General features: G+C 45.2%; 1 long non-coding RNA gene across 1 annotated transcript; it reads left to right on the top strand.

Moving 5' to 3' along the window:
* The first annotated feature begins 1,550 nt into the window (after positions 1-1,550).
* LOC133213308 (uncharacterized) lies at positions 1,551-3,957 on the top strand. The gene is made up of 3 exons (XR_009725773.1): positions 1,551-1,798; positions 3,189-3,413; positions 3,890-3,957. It is a non-coding gene; the product is annotated as an uncharacterized LOC133213308 (long non-coding RNA).
* The last annotated feature ends 11,562 nt before the right edge of the window (positions 3,958-15,519 follow it).

The following is a 15,519-nucleotide window of genomic DNA, read 5'->3' as shown; positions in this document are numbered from 1 at the left end:
ATTCCACAAAGCAATTTTCCCATGTAAAATAGGTGACGTCTTTACCGGGTTTCATTCTGTGTTATGATGGATTGTGCAGGCGTATACAAAGGTTCACTTTCTCCATCAATGCTCTTAAATAAAGGCTTTCAGCTAACAGCCTAAATAACATAGCAAGTTCCAACTGCCTTTCAGCTATCAGCAGCCTTGTGGTTCCAATTTCCAACACCTTGCACACAGCTGAACACTTGTCTAGTTCATAGCCAGGATTTCCAGACCTAAGGTTTAGGTATCACCTTCTCATATTGGCAAGACTAGAAGTAAACAGCCACAGGATGGCGAAGTATCCATTACATGGCTAAATATTGCATATTTCTGCAGTCTGACTCCTTGAAATCTGTCTTTTCTATCACAAGGTAGGTTCATGGAAGCTGAATATGGTTTGCACACTTCAATTTCAACACGTTGCAAGACGTCATAGAATCATACAATGGCTCAGGCTGGAAGGGACCTTATAGCTCATCCAGTTCCAACCCCTGCCACAGGCAGGGACCCCTTCCACTAGAGCAGCTTGCTCCAAGCCCCTGTGTCCAACCTGGCCTTGAACACTGCCAGGGATGGAGATTTGTTCTCTTAGTTCTCTCTAATGAAGTCAAATTAATTCCCCTGTGCAGGAAAACATGACTGCCACCCAGAAACGAATGCCACGGATGCTATTAGCACCATCTAATTATATCACGTGAAGATAATTAGAAGGCTCGCTCTCACGCTGCCGTCTGTCTGGCCCATGGAGCAGGGATGCTCCAGCACAAGGCACAGTGCCAGACCACGGTATCCACCGCACTGGGGACACACTGTTATTTCTAAGAATCTTGTGCCATGTGTTTTGCCACATCTGACCTCTTTGCAGTCAGAGAAATACGCTGGAATGGCTTTTGAAAGCAATCCAAAAACAAATACATGCAAGATCTACCATATGGGAGGCCCTCAGTGGGGGCCCTCAGTGGCCAGTTGCCCAAGTCCTAGTTCCCATCACCAAGTTTTCAGCATGCAAAATTAGTCCAGAGCAGGTATTTTTAGACCCCTATTACATCACAGCCCATTGACAGCATCACATAAGGCTATTATAGTAGTACCCATGCATGACTCAGTGTAAGCTACCTCCTATACCTGTCTTGTGCTATCTAAAAGGGAGCTAATACTCCGTAGCAGCACTGGGAACCATCACCCATTGCTATTTACATAAGCTTTTGGAGATGCACAGATAGAAGCTGCTTTAGAAGTGAAAAATTCAAACCTCCACAGAAAATAAGTAGCGCTGAGCCCTTATAAATAGCCTGTGATGCAGAGAAACTTGGGAGAAGTCCCTGCAACTTGAAAGTGGGTTTATTTTGTAAGCATTCAGGGAGTTGATAAATTATTTCTTTTGATCCTTTTCACTTCTCTGTTTACAGCTGTAAGAAATATGCTGAAGGCTGCTTCTTTCTTTCCCCTCTGTGCGAAAAATTGGTGAGTGAAAAATCCTACAGCACAAAGCAAAGTGCTTTGGATAAAGGCAGGCGTTGGAACACTGCTCAGCCCTTAGCTGCACTGCTAGGATTCATTTCTCTTTCTCCTTGCATTAACAAATTACCCTTATCATCTCTTCAAATTCTCACCAACTCTTTCATGGCCTTTTGTAGTTACAAAGGAGAAATTCCTTCCCCTATTTATTTCAGGCAATATCTCATTGTTGGTCTCAGCTCTTCACAGTTGCAGCCTCCCAGGTCTTGGTCCTGACATAGGAACAAGGCATTTAATACATTCATCTCATCACAAGGTAGGAAAGATTTGCCTTTTCCCCTTTATTATTATTGTGGAGTTATTATTAATGTTATTATTATTGTTATTGTTATTATCATTACCACTATTATTATCATTGTTATTATTATTATTACTATTATTATTATTGCTATTGCTGTTATTATATCTTGTTGTGAACTGAGCACAGCAACAAGAGAAAAATCAAACTTCTGGGGATTTTAATGCTTTCATACTTTTGCAGGGGTGCAGGCGGAAAAATGCTTATAACTTCACACATACATAGTAAAATCAGTGTATTAAAGGATGAAGGACCTGGAGCAGCTATACTGTGGCCAATTCTGCTGAGAGAGCAAGCAGATGATGCCTAATGTGCAGTATTACACCCATCCTCACCGCAATAACCAGGTGCGCAATTTGGCGGCAGAGGCAGTCAGTATATTTCTGCATAAAATTTATTGGATCCAAGAGTAAAGGGAGTGTGTTGCCCCTCTCCCCATGTGCATGCTAATCTCAGCAAACCCACTGAACAAATAAATAATGCTAATGCAGAAATGCACAAGCCCTTTTTAATTAAAACGTGGCTTGATGTTACCGCAATGAGCTGGAAGCTGTTGGAATTAAGGTCCCAATTCCGCAACTTTGGCTCAGGAGAAATGGGAAAAGTGATAGAAACCATTTTGCTAAATAATTTTGTTATGGTCCATGCCACCTCCTCTCAGAATTGCTGCTTTCTCTGTCTTGCCCCTCCACTTCACACAGCCCCAGCTCAAGCCAGGAAAGGCTTTAGAAGGTTCCCTGCCTGGGAGCAATAGGGTTTCCCTGATTCTCTATAAACATTCCCCTTCACACCTGAAAAGAGAGATTTATACCTCTACCGCTTTTATCACAACAAAAAGAGCTCTTCCCCTCAACGTTGTTATCCAGGTGTGGACCTCAAAACTTCTCTGGTGTTCTCTGCACTTCAGGGTCAGGTGGTGGAAAGGTGATTGGAAAAGTTTTATGAATCGGGAAACTATCTTATGTGTCTCCTATGTTAACAAAAGTCAAGGAAAGCAGAAAGAGCTGGGGGGTGTTCAGACACCCTCCAGGATAATTCATCCTCAGGTGGGCACCAACCGTCTTACCATTTTGCATCAGCGAGTTCAACCTGAAGCGTATTTCACTGTAAATAAGCTATAAGCCTCCAAAAATCCAAGAAAGAAAGGGAAATTTTATTAGAAATCCTGAAAATCCTTAACTCTGAGGGGGCTCACGGGCTCGGCTATAATTAAACACCGCACTGAATGGCTGTATAGGCTTTAATCGGGTTCGTGACAAATGCAGGGTGAGTCTGCCTCAGTAAAAGGTTATGTTTGCTTCATTAAAAGCTGGATCCTGGCTTTGTCCTTGATATACTCTTGCTCCAGTTTCTTTCATCAGCTCAGTCTTCGAGAGAATTACAGAACATCGCGCATGAAGGATGCCAAGAAGTAGGTGCTTATAAAAAGTTACCAATTAAATATCCCTTCTGAGCTCTGCTCTCATTTCTGCACCTGAAGTACAAAACCTGAATAAAATCCCCTCACAAGTGATCTTCCAGCTATTGAGGAAGACGGTCAAATCGGGATTCTCTCCCTCCTTCCAGACACTTGGTAATTACACCATACGAATAATACAAGACTACAGTGTGCTCATGGGGCAACAATATGGTTAAAAACTGCCGTGCTGCCCCTTAACGCCATGGATGGGAGCCTGCAGCACTGCTTTCAGCAGAGGAATCTCACTGAAATATCACCCTTTGCTGCTGATTTCCTCCTGACAGCCCCTCTCCAAGACCTGTCAGTTAGCCAGCCCTCCATCCATTTAATGTGCTCGTTATTGATAGCTTACCACGATAAATGTTAATCAGAGTGTCAGCCCATGCTGCACTAACCGCTTTAGAAGAGTCTATTACCTCAACACAGTCACTTTTATCAACCAAATGTGTTATCTCATCAAAGAATGAAATCATATTTCTTTGACAAGACCTATTTCCCATAAAGCCATTTTGACTGGCATTAATTACACTCCTGTGCTATAATTCTTTATCTATCATATCTTATGTCACCTTTTCCATTCTTTCACCCAGAAATTGTCAGGCAGCCCAACACGAAGCTCACCTGGAGCCTCCTGCCTTCATAGAATCACTGAATCCTGAATGGCTTGCATTGGAAGGGACCTTAAAGCTCATCCAGCTCCAACCCCTGCCACGGGCAGGGACACCTTCCACTGGAGCAGCTTGCTCCAAGCCCCTGTGTCCAACCTGGCCTTGAGCACTGCCAGGGATGGGGCAGCCACAGCTTCTCTGGGCACCCTGTGCCAGCGCCTCAGCACCCTCACAGGGAAGAGCTTCTGCCGAAGAGCTCAGCTCAGTCTCCCCTCGGGCAGGTTCAAGCCATTCCCCTTGGCCTGCCCCTACAGGCCCTTGTCCCAAGCCCCTCTCCAGTTTTCCTGCAGCCCCTTTAGGCACTGGAAAGCTGTTTGCTTGTCCTCAATACACCCAGTCCTTCAAGTTCCTATACACTAATTTTAGACTCTACTGAGTCCTGCCCAGGGTAGCCAGTGTAAATACCTCAGAAAACAAGTTATCTGCCTGTGTACATGCCTCGATAGTAGGGTCTGCATGAAGCACCCACGTGCACCACCACCAGTGAATTAAGCAGAGACCTTTACAACTTGCTTAAACCTTACTGACCACCTGTGGCAGCTCAGTGCTCTGTGACTGATGTTTCAAAGCTGTTCAGACAGCTGAAGTGCATCTAGATGGATTTCTAATCGAGCTTATTGAAAATCTCCTCTTTGTGCCTATTGTTGCTCACATTAAGAACAGTCACCTGGCCACAGGCACGCTGATAAACAGGGACAGAATTAAGCCCCAAATTAAAGGAGTAGCCAACACAAGCAGGAATTTTTCAATGCCTATATCCATGCCAGTTAAAGTGAGAGGATTTAAGGACATACTGTTAGGGGAGAAGCTGCTGCCTGAGCATTCACACACCATTTGAGGAGCTGCACACAAGCCCTATGAGACTGCAGCTGCTGGGACTAGTGAGCCCATGGGTGCCTCTTTTGACTCCTTGCTCACACACATGATCACTCTCAGGGGTGATTCCTTCTCCCTTGGGCTCAACACTGCAGCAGAGCATCAGTTGTTCTACTCCAGGAAAAAACAACTTTATCATTGAGTGGTAGAGTAAAAGGGACACATGGAGAGGGACCCCCAGCAAAGAAACCCCTGGGCAATCACATCCTCATCATTTATGCACCTGCCCCTCACAAGCCTTTTTACCCCAGTGGTGACATTTCGGCGTGGGATCTTCCAACACCTTATTGGATTCCTTCTCTGTTTCACACAGGCAGGCCATTAACTGTTCTTACCCTGTGGAGTGGCTGCTTCTGCTGACAGTGGGTGCTTCCTTATATCCTGTTTTGTGCTTTTTCTGCACCCACTCACGGACAGAGCGCAAGACACTTACCTCGACCCATGATAGACATGACTCAGCAACAGCTCAAACATCATTGTGTTAACAGCGTTCTTCTCACACCAAAGACAAAGCACAGCACTGCACCAGCTTCTGGGAAAGATACTAAGAAAACTAAGTCTGTTCCAGCCAAAAGCATCTCTGGGTGAAAGTCCACAGCCCATGGCCTAAGGCTTCAGCAGATCTAACTGCTCATCCTAAGCAAGTAAATCTAAGCACACAACACAGTGAACCACACAGTACTATAGCTCCAAGTGACTCAAATTATTCAAAACTTACTTAAATAACTAATATATCTCAAAAGCACCAAACCATGAACTGGGGCCTTGTGTTATCTCTAGAGACCAGACATGTTTTATTTACAGCCATCAGCCCTCAAAAAGTATTTTGCAAGATCTGCAATCTGGCCATCCCTAACAGAGCTTGTCTACCCTCTCCACACAAAAAAGGAAGGGCAATTGGCTGTGGACAGCTTAATGCAACCATAATAAAGTGTTGGAAGGAGGCCTCTCTTGGAGTTAGTTACCTTATTAAAAAGAGCATCTTTGTCACTGTCATTGGTCCAAGGGCAACCCAGTCTGTGCCATGTCAGGGACATGGTACAAGCACCGCAGCTTGCACAATTTATAGCCCATGCTACAAATTAAAATCCAATAAAGATTTTATAAGGCTTCTTTAGGATTATCAAGTTCTTTCCACAGTGCCCATATTTTAGGTGATAGATTTGCATGATGACTTTACATTCGATAAAAAAATGCGTAATTCTTCAAACTTATGTCCATATTGGTTGTAAAATAGCTACATAAATCTATTGTCCAAAGGTGCAGGCAGTATGGAAGGAATATGGGGTATACCAAATGCATATGCAGGTGCAGGCCAGCTGATGTAGCTGGAGGTCTGCCTCTTGGTTCGCTTTGCTCTGCTCTTTTGGAGAACAAAACGATTTCACAGCTTCAGGTCTGTCCCTGCCATGCAGCAATGGGACTTCACACATGACAAATGCTCCCTGCAAACCCTACACTGAGGCTCTGGGGAGTCTCTGGGGTGTCTCAGTGGGACGCATATTGCTGCTCACCATAAATGACCAGCTCAATTTTGGGTCACAGATTAGCAGTGTCTGGTTTCCAGTAGTATCCTGCTCAGTTCCAGTCCTTTCAAAGACATTTATAACGTCCCCAGAGGAACTCATTTCTAACACCTGCAGGTAAAATGAAATCAAAGTTTTCTTAGTGTTCTCCAAAACTGTGTCTCAACAAAAATTATTGGAATTCATTTATTCAGCTGGGCTGTGATATGGGCTCAGAGACATAAATCCTGCACCTGGACCTATTTAATCCCACCCCAAGCTCCCCTGTGACACCAGAAGTGGATCTTCTGCCATAAGGAAGAGGGACCCAAAAGGTCCACATCCACCTGAGTCTCTTACTCCGGTCTTGTATTTTATTTTTTTTTTGCTGCTTTGGTGAAACGAAGAGAAGACAAAGAGTGAGGTAAAAATATTAAAGTAAGAAGGATTATGTGCTTAACTGTAAACTGAAGTAGAAGATTAAGTCCAAAGAAAGAATTACTTACATAGGGGCCTGTTGGGACCTGTTCTTCACAGCTCACTTCACATCAGCTCAGTTATTTTAACCCTCTGCTTCCCCCTGTTGTTTCACTCTTCACCCCACCATGGCTAAAGGAATTTACTTTATTAACGAACATCATGAACAGCCCAGCTGCATCTCTGTTGGCACAAAAGGGAAGGTTCAGGCACCTCACGTTTTCTTTCAGAACTATAATATGTGAATTCCACAATTAAGGGACTCAAGATGGGACAAGATGGGCATGGGGATGAGAGCAGGAACTGGGGCTTGGCAGGACCCCAGATATCAGGAGCCACAGCCAAAGCCCTGGGGACCCAAAGCACATGGATACAGTGCCCAGGACATCATGGCCATCAACCTTTTACTGAGTTGTGGATCACTTTTATCCCCAGGCTTCATGAGGTGAAGCTACAGGAAAGAGCCAAATCACAGCAGACTCATAACAACATCATAACAACTGTGACCTCAACAAAAAGTACAAGTTTTGTGACTCAAAAGGATAACCATAAAATGTGACCCAAACCAGAAATAACACAAAAGCACTTGATAAAAAAATGTCAAGTTCTTCTGGCATATGACTCATGATTTTTGATGTTGATTTTGAATGCTGCATGTGTAGGTTGTGGCCTGCCTTTAAGAACTGAAGTCATTATAGCGCGCCTTGAAGAGCTGTACTAGTTCAAGGCAGTCCTGGGCTGACCTGTACAACTACAGGGGAAGGAAGGGGAGCAATTATCTCAAGAGGCACAGCAGCTTCTTGGTAACTAATGTGTACTTGTGTATTTAGTACTGACGTACATTTGCTCCAAGAAATATTAGAATCCTAGGATAGTTAGGGTTGGAAAGAACCTTAAGATCATCCAGTTCCAGCCCCCCTGCCATGCACAGGGACACCTCACACTAAACCATGCTACCCAAGGCTCTGTCCAACCTGGCCTTGAAATCCCATTTTCAGGGGTGTATCAGGGGAGGACTGGATAACTTCAGAGCATCAGCCATACCAGCTACACATCAGCATGTAACTTCTTTTTAAATGAATCCCAATGGATGTATTATGATGATCTCATGGATGTCCCAGGGAATATCCTTTTACTCTCATAGAATCACTGAATCCTGAAAGGTTTGCATTGGAAGGGACCTTAAAGCTCATCCAGTTCCAACCCCTGCCACAGGCAGGGACACCTTCCACTAGAGCAGCTTGCTCCAAGCCGCTGTGTCCAACCTGGCCTTGAGCACTGCCAGGGATGGGGCAGCCACAGCTTCTCTGGGCACCCTGTGCCAGCGCCTCAGCACCCTCACAGGGAAGAGCTTCTTCCTTATATCCAACCAGAACTTCACCTGTTCCAGTTTGAACCCGTCACCCCTTGTCCTACCACTACAGTCCCTGATGAAGAGGGATCATCCCTCAACACAAACCTGAAGACCACAGACCACAACTGCTAACTAGTCCAAAACTGGGCCATAAGGAAGAAGCATGGGCCCATGGAGAGCAACCTAAGAGCCTGAGCCACTTTGGGTCTTTTATACCATGGGAAACACCATCAAAGACTCAGAAGACCCTACAGAATTTGCTTCAGCTTTTTTTTCACCTCTTTCTATTTGCTTTCTAGGAGTATCCTTTAAAGAAGTAGGTTTGCTGTTGAGTGTATTTACAACAACACGTAATTTGGGGAGACAATTATTAGAGGCAATTCACTGAGAATTTAATTTCCAGATTAGGATCTACAATTGCTTGCTTTGGAGAGAGGACTGCAAACCCCAGGCAAACACACTCAGGAAGCTGTGGTATTGTGCAACAAGGGTGTCTGCTGGAGGTTAATTAATAGGTCTTAAGTGCCCATAAGATAAAATAGGTATAAAATAGCTATGCTGTGAAGGTTATTTATTGAAGTTATCTGGTGCTTAGAATTTCAGGTAAACAAAACTATAATTAGTTGATTAGAAAGCTTGCAAGGCTAAAAAAATAAGCCGAATTGTGTCAGTTATTCACTGTAAAGTATTTGCTCCATCCCACTATGCTATCGCACTACCTAATGCATCTAATGAAATTGTGGCACCTTGGTGTTCCTTTCACGAACACTTTTTGTAGCAAAGTGGGGAATCTTCGCAGACCAAAACCCAATATTTTATTTTCCCTGCACCAGAGTTAAAAAAAAAAAAAAAAACAGGAAAAGCATTTCAAAAAGCAGTTTGTGGGTAAAGCCACGCACGTAGGTACCTGTGCTGAGCTGCAGGCTGAACTGCTATTCATGTTAATTAACTAAATGAAGCACATGTCTCTCTGCCTCTCGTTAGCTTTTGCAAATAGACATCATTGTTATCTCACTGCGGCTGCAAGTGGACGAGGGGGCTGCAGGTTTTCTCCAGCAGCAAGTGAGTATTGACAAAAACGGTACCTTTGCTCGGTACTGGGCAATAGGAACTGTTCTGCTGCCTGTCCATGGAAAACACCGGCAGCATTTGTCCTACAGGGAAAATCCCATCCCACACGGGGGAGCCCAAGCCACGGGCTCCTGCTGAGTCCGCAGCAACGGGCAAAACAACTCCCCACGATGTTCTACCTTTGAGCACGAAACATCGCAGGCAGAGAGCAAGGAAAACCTCGCCTTTAAACGAGGAACGCTGGATTTTCAAAGGGAAAATAAGCAAGCAGATTTGTCAGGTGTATTTGGGGTGCCCCGGAGCAGCACGGAGCTCCGCTGCCCCACGGTAGAAGTGGTGCCTGCCGTGCTCATTAAAGATAATTACTGTCACATACCCAAAAAATCCCTAGTCCCAAATGTGGTAGCACAAGCCCAACTTCATGCCCGTGGCCACGTTCAAACTGACACGTGATTGAAGCTATATATACACATGTATGCTGCATGTGTTTTACCTGTGACAGTGCTCTCATCAGCTAGGAGAGGTGCCTAAAAGTCCCTTTTCCTGATTGCAGTAAGAAGAAAGAAGTGGTGAGGTTTTTTGGGGTGGTTTTTTATTGGGTTTTCGTTTTGGTTTGGTTTGGGTTTTTTTTTTGCATTTTATCCTAAACTGAGCACTGCTGTCTACAGCTAGAAAGGAAGATAATGTCACACAGCTGAAGCCATGGAATTGGTGCACCATGGGTGTTTTCACTTCAGCCCTGAAATGTCCTATTTTGTTTTAGGTAACATGACAGCAGGGTTGGAAGAGACAGTTGTTAACTCTGAGTAAGTTTAAGGTATCTTCAGTATCCCTTCATTAGGGACTGTAGTGATAGGACAAGGCACTGACATATTCAAACTTAAACAGGGGAAGTTCAAGTTGAATATAAGGCAGGAGCTCTTCCCTGTGAGGGTGCTGAGGTGTAGCAGGGGGTTGGAACTGGATGAGCTTTAAGGTCCCTTCCAACCCAAACCATTCTGTGATTCAAAGATTCTTTGATCTTCTCCCTCCCATGCCTTTGCTCATTCACCTTGGAGTTGTGATTTTTTAAACACCTTAGCATCCCATGGGTATTTGCAAAACAGGAGTGGGTTTCGCATTCTTAGGTAGGAAAACCACTAAACAGCCCTTCATGGAGCTCTTCCACCCAATCAATGGGAGGAAATGCTCCCTGCAAATAGTGTTTTCTTTCACACTAGAAGTATATTCTCACTGCCTGTGACATGTTTAAGTCTGACATTGTGCAAGCTCTTTTCTGAGAAAGAGCGAAACAAACACGGAGAGATGATGGGACCACTAAGGGGCAGTTGGGTAATATGAGAACAGACAGCACTGGGTTTTTTTCATTGATGGTGACAAATATTTTCAATTTTGTTTTCATTTTCTATCTTATTCTGTGATGCTGATGAGCATCCCACAGCCACACCATTCTAAACAAAAGCTTAAATAACCTTAAAAGGGGAAATGGATTCAGATATGAAATAACACTTAATGAAGAGTTCAATGGCATACAACGTGCTTTCCTGGAGACCTAAGGGACTCTGTCCTGTGATAGAGGTTGATGGGAGACCAGACTTGAAACATCTATCACCATTTTGTGGACCATGGAATGGTTCACCATATGACAAGGCTCTGCTTGGTGAGGCTGAAGTGAATCAGAGATCCCTCATTCACTCATTAACCTCATAGACGAGACTAAGCTCTAAAACCTCCCCTCCTACCTTGGACTCAGGTGAAAAAAAAACACCTCTGAATTATGTGGCTTGGATTTGTTTGCACGCACTGGCTGGGGCTCATGGACACATAAAGCTATGCAAGAAGTGAAAATGAAAGTTTCACCCAGCATTTTCTCTTCCCCTTCCCACCCTACACACTCAGGGATGCTTAACCTGCCATGAGATCCCACTTCGAGTGCTGTGTGCAGTTCTGGTGTCCCCACCATAAGAAGGACATGGAGCTGTGCAAGCAAATCCAGAGGAGGCCATGAGAATGATCAGGGGCTGGAGTGGCTCCTGTATGGAGACAGGATGAGAAAGTTGGGGCTGTTCAGCCTGGAGAAGAGAAGGCTGCGTGGAGACCTCGTAGCAGTCTTCCAGTATCTGAAGGGGGCTACAAGGGTACTGGAGAGGGACTCTTCATCAGGGACTGTAATGATAGGACAAGGCGTGATGGGTTAAAACTGAAATAGGTAAAGTTCAGGACAGATATAAAGAAGCTCTTCCCTGTGAGGGTGCTGAGGCGCTGGCACAGGGTGCCCAGAGAAGCTGTGGCTGCCCGATCCCTGGCAGTGTTCAAGGCCAGGTTGGACACAGGGGCTTGGAGCAAGCTGCTCTAGTGGAAGGTGCCCCTGCCGATGGCAGGGGTTGGAACTGTATGAGCTTTGAGGTCCTTTACAATCCAAACCATGTTGTGATTCTATCATTCTGTGATGAGACACAGCATTCCCCATCTGGTGGTTTTATTGGAGGAGAAATGCACATACAATAGCTGCTTGGATGTTTCCTGATTTTTCCAACACCATCAAGGAGAAAATGAAATGATCCCCCGTGTGCATCTCTGACCACTGAGCTCATTTCCCCTTCCCCAGAAAAAACAGCCTCCAGGTGCTCTAGAGCTCAAAAAAGCTTTATCCTCTTCTCATACCTTATCGTCCTCAGCCTCTTGAACTGTAGCAGGACTTTCTGTCCTTAGGAAGTATCATCCAGAAGACACTTGCTTTCTTTACATCAAGTGTTAGCAGCTTCATAAAGATGAACTTCTTGAAAGTACATCTCCTGGGGAAAAAAACAATATGGGAAGACTATGTAATTATTACATGTATCTTTGGCATACTTGATGAGAAGTATTTTTGTATGTAGGTATAACTGCTGCAGAGAAAACAGGGCTCTATGCAATTACAGCCTGCCTTTGAGACCCTTCCCCAGAGACAGCATGTTCAGAGCTGGGTAGGGCCTTACCTGTAACATCGATGTTCACTCTTCTTTCAAAAATACAGTGTTCTTTACATGTAATGCCCTTGCCAAACTTTACATGAGTTATTGTCAATGATAGGGAGGCTGGGGAGGGACTCTTCACTAGGGACTGTAGTGATAGGACAAGGGGTAATGGGTTAAAACTTAAACAGGGGAAGTTTAGATTGGATATAAGGAGGAAATTCTTTCCTGTGAGGGTGGTGAGGCACTGGAATAGGTTGCCCAAGGAGGTTGTGAATGCTCCATCCCTGGCAGTGTTCAAGGCCAGGTTGGACGAGGCCCTGGGTGAGATGGTTTAGTGTGAGGTGTCCCTGCCCATGGCAGGGGGGCTGGAACTTGATGATCTTAAGGTCCTTTCCAACCCTAACCATTCTATGATTCTATGATAGGACAAGGGGTAATGGGTTAAAACTTAAACAGGGGAAGTTTAGATTGGGTATAAGGAGGAAATTCTTTCCTGTTAGGGTGGTGAGGCACTGGAATAGGTTGCCCAGGGAGGTTGTGAATGCTCCATCCCTGGCAGTGTTCAAGACCAGGTTGGACGAGGCCTTGGGTGACATGGTTTAGTGTGAGGTGTCCCTGCCCACGGCAGGGGGTTGGAACTTGATGATCTTAAGGTCCTTTCCAACCGTAATTATTCTATGATTCTATGATTCTATAACTCCAAGTCCATATGCCCAAACTATCCAGCAGCTGTTGACAGCCTGTCCATGTGTTGGGTTGAGTTAGATTGGCCATCTGTGGGCAATGTCCAGATGGAAATTTGGGGTTATTATGACTTCTTCAGCTTCATGACATGACACATCTCAAAATTCTCCATAGCACTGGAGTTAGTCAGTAGTTATCTTTGAGGGTGTCTGAGCAATGCAGAAACCGTACAGTGCCTAAATGTTGACTCCCAAAATGAAGACAACCAAAATGGTCCTCACTTGGGTTGTTCGCACTTACCTGCCCAGAAAAATCCTTCCACAGGGGACACAAAGCATTGTTTGTAACCTCTTTCCAGAGGGCGTGACTGTGTTTGCATATCCAAAAGACAAGGCTGTTACTCAGAGGGCTGGAACAGCTCTGATTTGGAGACAGGCTTGTTCAGCCTGGAGAAGAGAAGGCTCCAAGATGACCTTACTGTGGCCTTTCAATACTTAAAGGAGGCTTAGAACAATGAGGACAGAGCTTTTAGTAGGGCCTGTAGTGATAGGATAAAGGGTGATGGCTTAAACAGAAAAAGGAGAGATTTAGACTAGATAGAAGAAAGAAATTCTTTACACTGATGGTGGTGAAACACTGGCCCAAGCTTCCTGGAGAGGCAGTAGATGCCCCCTCCCTTGAAACATTCAAGGCTAGGTTGGATGGGGCCCTGAGCAACCTGGTCTAGGGGAAGATCCCCTGCTTATCACAGGGTGTTGGACTAGATGAGCTTTAAACCTCTCTTCCCACCCAAACCCTCTGTGATTCTCCTGATACTCTGTTCTCCAAGTGAAATCACTGCTCCATGTGAAAACCCTACCAGGAGCAGATGAACCCTTCAGCCACAAAAGGGCAGCATTTGCCCCATGGTTTCTGCAGAAGAGGAACAGATCTGAGCAGCAGATGGGGAAGCACAAGGCAACAGATGCCTGTGAGGAGCATCACAAGCAGCGCGCCGTGGCCGCCCGACTATTGTTGAGCTGTTGCAAGCAGCGCAGGGGACAAGGGGACAAAGCCAGTGTCTGTGCCAGGGAATGAAGCAGTGCCAGGGAACACAAGGCACTGCAACGGGACAGTCTGTGCTGCTAAACCTCCAAAGAACCTGGTGTGCCATCAGCCACGGCACACAGAGGAGTCTGCCTTGAGAGATGGGGACAAACATCACCACACCATGGGCACCAGACCTGTCCCACGTCACCACCCTCACCAGGAGAGGCTGCAGAGGAGTTCATCAGTGCAGTCTCCTGCAAAGCAAACAGCAAACAGCATCTAAATGCTGTGGGATGTTGAAAACAGACATCTAGGCCTGGAAAATCGCAGAAAATGGTAAAATACCCAATTGGCGCACAGCCACTCAAGATCCCTGAGATGAAACACAGCACGCACCTTGTTGTTGCTGGCTTTAATAATTTTATTTGTTGTTTGTGACAACTGTGCAGCATGCAAGGTATTTCCCACATTGGGAGTAGAAATACTCCGGGAAGCAGCTGCTTTGTGCACATTGTACACATAAATCCTGAATGCTGTTGTCAGAACTGTTTCCAAAAATCTGTTGAAATGGTTTCATGAAAGCTGCTCAGATCTGAGATCTCAGATCTGTATCTTCAAAATTAAAACTTTAATTCCAAAGTCATCTCTGTTTCCCAAAGTAGAGAAGCAGCTTCCTTTGCTTAACAGGATTGTCAATGGGACTCTATACTTCTGGAGTTTCTCTTGGCCCCATAAGCATTTCCTGAGAAAGATGGCATCGCTTCAGGGAAGGCATCTGAGAGGCTGATTTTCCAGGCACTGTGCACTTTCTAAGTAAAACCACTGAGATTTAATAATAAATAAAGACGAACAATAATCACAGAATCATAGAATAGTCAGGGATTGAAAGGACCTCATGATCATCCAGTTCCGACCCCACTGCCATGAGCAGGGACACCTCACACTAAGCCATGCCACCCAAGGCTCTGTCCAACCTGCCTTAAACACCACCAGGGATGGAGCATTTACAGCCTCCCTGGGCAACCCATTCCAGTGCCTCACCACCCTCACAGTGAAGAACTTCTTCCTTATATCCAATCTAAACTTCCCCTGTTTAAGTTTAAACCAGCTACCCCTTGTCCTGTCACTACAGTCCCTAATGAAGAGTCCATGCCCAGCATCCCTATAGGCCCCCTTCAGATACTGGAAGGCTGCTATGAGGTCTCCACGCAGCCTTCTCATCTCCAGGCTGAACAGCCCCAACTTTCTCAGCCTGTCTTCATACAGGAGGTGCTCCAGTCCCCTGATCATTCTCATGGCCTCCTCTGGACTTGTTCCAACAGTTCCATGTCCTTTTTATGTTGAGGACACCAGAACTGCACACAATACTCCAGGTGGGGTCTCACGAGAGCAGAGTAGAGGGGCAGGATCACCTCCTTCAACCTGCAAATGATATGTTAATAACAATGATGTTAATAGTAACAAGACAACTTGCAGGTGATTTTGGCTGAAAGAACACCCAGCACAACAGTGCAGGTGGAGGATGGCCAAAGCCAGGATCAATCCTAAGTCAGATAGGACTGAGACCTGAAGCCAGTGAGGGAGAAAAGAGATTCTAAA

The sequence above is a fragment of the Neopsephotus bourkii genome, unplaced genomic scaffold (genome assembly GCF_033783945.1).
Source record: "Neopsephotus bourkii isolate Nb327-2 ecotype Australia unplaced genomic scaffold, CSIRO-AGI_Nbou_v1 NB_94, whole genome shotgun sequence".
NCBI classification, from domain to species: domain Eukaryota; kingdom Metazoa; phylum Chordata; class Aves; order Psittaciformes; family Psittacidae; genus Neopsephotus; species Neopsephotus bourkii.
Note: the sequence above shows the minus strand (reverse complement) of the source record. Positions and strands in the feature narration are given on the sequence as shown.